General features: G+C 40.8%; 1 non-coding gene across 1 annotated transcript; it reads right to left on the bottom strand.

The window, feature by feature from the left end:
• Positions 1 to 2,320: 2,320 nt before the first annotated feature.
• Positions 2,321 to 2,428, bottom strand: LOC130971869 (small nucleolar RNA R71). Its single transcript, XR_009083074.1, has one exon. It is a non-coding gene; the product is annotated as a small nucleolar RNA R71 (small nucleolar RNA).
• Between the last annotated feature and the right edge of the window lie 3,198 nt (positions 2,429 to 5,626).

Below are 5,626 nucleotides of genomic sequence, written 5' to 3'. Positions count from 1 at the left end.
ACCACCAAGTTTTTGGAGTTCATGACCAGGGATTATGAGAGTTGTGAAAAGTATTGTTCACAATTTCGCGCACCAAGTTTTTGGCGCCGTTGCCGGGGATTGTTCAAGTTTTGAGCAAGCTTTTGGTAACAATGCCTGGGATTGTTCTAGTTTGGACAACTGACGGTTCATCTTGTTGCTTAGATTAGGTATTTATTTTTTTTTCGAAATTCTTGAAGATGAATTCTAGAGTTTCATGATGATTTGTTGAAATCTGGCTGGCTGAGAAGCCATGTCTAATCTGATTGGACCGAGGTTTCAACTTATCACCACAAGAGCTTGTTGATTCTCATCAATTTTGCTCTTGGAGCAGTGATCTGCTAAGATTTGGCTGACCTTTGGTCATGTCTAGTGTTTTGGACCGAAGCTTTCCTTGAAAGCTTGGCTGGCTGTGAAGCCATGTCTAATTCCTGGACCGGAGTCTTAGACTAGCATTGCACTGATTCCTGGAATTCTCATCAAGGATTTTGATACCTTTTCCCACTTAATTTTCGAAAAAAAAAAAATTTACAAAATCATAAAAACCAAAAATATTTGATGTTTCCTGCTTAAGTCTAGTGTCTCATCTTAAATTTGGTGTCAGTTGCATGCATTCATTCATGTGTCTTAAGGATCCTCAAGTAATTCTTGATGATTTTTGTGTTCTAATCTTTGAATTCTATTGACTTGAAGCATTTTGTGTGTCTCATATGCATTCTCATATTGTGAGTGTCAGTAGTATACAAACTGCTAAGTTTGGTGTCTTGCATGCATTGTTAATTGATTCCTTTTGCATTTTGATTATTAAAAATCCAAAAATATTTTTTTTTTGTGTCTTTTCAAGTCAATGATACAAAGAATTGAAGATTCAGAACATACTGCAGAGGAATTATACAGAAAAAGCTGAGCATTCAAAAATGCCCAGTGAAGAAGGCAGACTGGCGTTTAAACGCCAGCCAGGGCACCTGGTTGGGCGTTTAACGCCCAAAGAGGTAGCATTTTGGGCGTTAAACGCCAGAATGTATACCATTCTGGGCGTTTAACGCCAGGATGGTGCTAGGGGGAAGATTCTGTTTTCAAAATCAATTTTTTTTCAAGTTTTCAAAGTTTTCCAAAATCAAATCTTTTTCAGATCATATCTTTTCAATCAAATGTTTTCAAAATCAATTTCTTTCCTTTTTCAAAGATACTTACTAACAATTAATGATTTGATTGAACATTTTTTGCCTTTTCTATTAAGAACGGTTTTATGTTTCAATCATATCTTTTCTTGTTAGGCAAGTCATTAATTTTTAAAATCATATCTTTTCAAATTGTTTTCAAATCATATCTTTTAAAATTGTTTTTCACATCATATCTTCTCAATCACATCTTTTTAAAACCATAACTTTTCAATTAAATCTTTTTAACCACATCTTTTTCAAAATAGTTTTCAATCAAATCTTTTTAATTTCTAATTTCAAATCTTTTTCAAAATCACTTGATTTCTTTTTCACTTTTAATTTTCGAAATTATCAATCAAATTTTCAAAATGTTTTCAAAATCTTTTAAATGAATTTTCGAAAATTCTCTTCCCTCCTTCCCACATCCTTCTATTTATGGAGTACCACTCCTTCTAAATGCACAATTCGAACCTTATCTAATTAAAGTTCGAATTCATCTTCTCCTTCTTCTTTCTATTTCTCTTTTCCTCTGACATTTCAAGGAATCTCTATACTGTGACATAGAGGATTCCACACTTTCTTTTCTCTTCTCTTTCATATGAGCAGGAGCAGAGACAAAGGCATTCTTGTTGAAGCTGACCCTGAACCCGAGAGAACCTTGAAGAGAACTAAGAGAAGCCAAGGCACAACTCTCTTTAGAGGACCTGACCGAATTCTTCAAGGAAGAAGAACACATGGCAGCCGAAAACAACAACAATGCCAACAATGCAAGGAAGGTGCTGGGTGACTTCACTGTACCTACTCCTGATTTCTATGGGAGAAGCATCTCTATCCCTGCCATTGGAGCAAACAACTTTGAGCTTAAGCCTCAATTAGTTTCTCTAATGCAACAGAATTGAAAGTTCCATGGACTTCCAATGGAAGATCCTCATCAGTTCTTAGCTGAATTCTTGCAAATCTGTGACACAGTCAAGACTAATGGGGTTAACCCTGAGGTCTATAGACTGATGCTATTCCCTTTTGCTGTAAGAGACAGAGCTAGAATATGGTTGGATTCTCAACCTAAAGAAAGCCTGGACTCTTGGGAAAAGCTAGTCAATGCCTTCTTGGCAAAGTTCTTTCCACCACAAAGATGGAGTAAGCTTAGAGTGGAAGTCCAAACCTTCAGACAGAAGGATGGAGAATCCCTCTATGAAGCTTGGGAAAGATACAAACAATTAATCAGAAGATGTCCTTCAGACATGCTTTCTGAATGGAGCATCATAGGTATTTTCTATGATTGTCTCTCTGAACTATCCAAGATGTCTTTGGATAGCTCTGCTGGAGGATCTCTTCATCTGAAAGACGCCTGCAGAAGCTCAAGAATTGATTGAAATGGTTGCAAATAACCAATTCATGTACACTTCTGAAAGAATCCTGTGAACAATGGGACTAGTCAGAAGAAAGGAGTTCTTGAGATTGACACTCTGAATGCCATATTGGCTCAGAACAAGATATTGACTCAACAAGTCAATTTGATTTCTCAAAGTCTGTCTGGAATGCAAAATGCACCAAGCATACTAAGGAAGCTTCATCTGAGGAAGAAGCCTATGATCCTGAGAACCCTTCAATGGAAGAGGTGAATTACCTAGGAGAACCCTATGGAAACCCTACAATTCTTCATGGAGAAATCACCCCAATTTCTCATGGAAGAATCAAGAGAGACCTCAACAAGGTTTCAATAACAATAATGGTGGAAGAAACAGGTTTAGCAATGGCAAGCCTTTTCCATCATCTTCTCAGCAACAGACAGAGAGTTCTAAGCAGAATACTTCTGACTTAGCAACAATGGTCTCTGATCTAATAAAGACCACTCAAAGTTTCATGAATGAAACAAGGTCCTCCATCAGAATTTGGAAGGACAAGTGGGTCAGCTGAGCAAGAAAGTTACTGAACTCCCTCCTAGCACTCTCCCAAGTAATACAGAAGAAAATCCAAAAGGAGAGTGCAAAGCCATAGACATGGCCGAATATGGAGAGGAAAGAGAGGAGGAGGACGCCACTGAGGAAGACCTCAGTGGGCGTGTACCAATCTCCTCTGAGTTCCTCAATGAGGAACAATGGGAATCTGAGGCTCAAAATGAGACCATAGAGATTCCATTGGACTTACTTCTGCCATTCATGAGCTCTGATGAGTATTCTTCCTCTGAAGAGGATGAGTATGTCACTGAAGAGCAAGTTGCTAAATACCTTGGAGCAATCATGAAACTGAATGACAAGTTATTTGGAAATGAGACTTGGGAGGAAGAACCACCTTTGCTCACCAAAGAACTGGATGACTTGTCTCGGCAGAAACTGCCTCAAAAGAGGTAAGATCCTGGGAAGTTTTCTATACCTTGTACCATAGGCACCATGACCTTCAAGAAGGCCTTGTGTGACTTAGGGTCAAGTGTAAACCTCATGCCCCTCTCTGTAATGGAGAAATTAGGGATCCTTGAGGTGCAAGCTGCAAGAATCTCATTAGAGATGGCAGACAATTCAAGAAAACAAGCTCATGGACTTGTAGAGAATGTTTTGGTAAAGATTGAGGACCATTACATCCCTACTGACTTCATAGTCCTAGAGACTGGGAAGTGCATGGATGAATCCATCATCCTTGGCAGACCCTTCCTAGCCACAGCAAAGGCTGTGATTGATGTTGATAGAGGAGAGTTGATCATTCAAGTGAATGAAGAATCCTTGGTGTTTAAGGCCCAAGGACATCCCTCTATCATCATAGAGAGGAAGCATGAAGAGCTTCTCTCAAAACAGAGCCAAGCAGAGCCCCCACAGTCAAACTCTAAGTTTGGTGTTGGGAGGCCACAACCAAACTCTAAGTTTGGTGTTGAACCCCCACATTCAAACTCTAAGTTTGGTGCTGGGAGGTTCCAACACGGTTCTGAGCATTTCTGAGGCTCCATGAGAGTCCTCTGTCAAGCTAATGACATTAAAGAAGCGCTTGTTGGGAGGCAACCCAATGTTTTATAGTTAACTATTTTCTTTTGTTATTTTATTTTTTTTGTAGGTTGATGATCATAAGAAGTCACAAAAACAATGAAAAAAGCAAAAACAGAATGAAAAAAAGGAAGAAAAACAGTACACCCTGGAGAAGAAGAAGCTTGCGTTCAGACGCCAGTAATGCTAGCTGTTGGGCGTTTAACGCCCAGTCTGGCACCATTCTGGGCGTTTAACGCCAGAAAGGGGCACCAGACTGGCGTTAAACGCCAGTAAAGGGCAACAACCTGGCGTTAAACGCCAGGAATGGGCACCAGCCCGGCGTTTAACGCCAGAAATAGCTCAAAACGTGATTTTGAGCAACATTTGGTGCAGGGATGACTTTTCCTTGACACCACAGGATCTGTGGACCCCACAGGACCCCACCATCACTCTCTCTCTTCTTCCCCCATTCACCAATCACCTCAATACCTCTTCCCCAAAAAACCCTTCACCTATCAAATCCCATCTTTCTCTTCACCACTCACATCCATCCTTCATAAATCCCCACCAACCTCACCCTTCAAATTTAAACCACTTTCCCTCCCAACCCACCCTCCATGGCCGAACCATTACCCCCTCTCTCCTATAAATACCCTTCTTCAACCCTTCATTTTCACACAACCTAAACACCCTTCTTACCCTTCTTGGCCGAACACACCACCTTCCCCCTTCCTCATTTCTTCTTCTTCTACTCTCTTCTTTCTTCTTTTGCTCGAGACGAGCAAACATTTTAAGTTTGGTGTGGTAAAAGCGTGCTTTTTCATAACCATTTATGGCATCCAAGGCCGAGAAACCTCTAAAAAGAGGAAAGGGAAGGCAAAAGCTTCCACCTCCGATCATGGGAGATGGATAGATTCCTCTCAAGGGTGCATCAAGTCCACTTCTACGAAGTGTGGCCTTGAAAAGGTGATCCCCGGGTCCCCTTTTCACTCAAAAGGGTGAATATCCGGAGACCGCATGAAATCCAAAGAAGAGGTTGGGAAGTTCTTACCAACCCCATTCAACAAGTCGGAACTTGATGGTTCAGAGTTCTATGCCAATGCATGGATCCCAAGACCATGACCAAAGTGTGAACCCGAATCCAAGAATTATCAATCTATGGTTCGGGGGAATACTTGGATTTTAGTCCGGAGAGTGTGAGGGTGGCGTTCAACTTGCCTATGATGCAAGGAGATGAGCACCCTTACACTAGAAGGGTCAACTTTGATCAAAGGTTGGACCAAGTCCTCACAACCATATGTGAAGAGGGCGCACAATGGAAGCAAGATTCAAGAGGAAAGCCGGTTCAATTGAGAAGGCATGACCTCAAGCCCGTGGCTAGAGGATGGTTAGAGTTCATACACTCTCAATCATTCCCACTATCAACCGTCCGAAGTTACCAGACCGGGCCATCATGATTCATAGCATCATGATTGGAGAAGAAATAGAGGT

This window comes from Arachis stenosperma, chromosome 3 (genome assembly GCF_014773155.1).
Source record: "Arachis stenosperma cultivar V10309 chromosome 3, arast.V10309.gnm1.PFL2, whole genome shotgun sequence".
NCBI classification, from domain to species: domain Eukaryota; kingdom Viridiplantae; phylum Streptophyta; class Magnoliopsida; order Fabales; family Fabaceae; genus Arachis; species Arachis stenosperma.
This window is presented reverse-complemented; position numbering and strand designations above follow the sequence as displayed.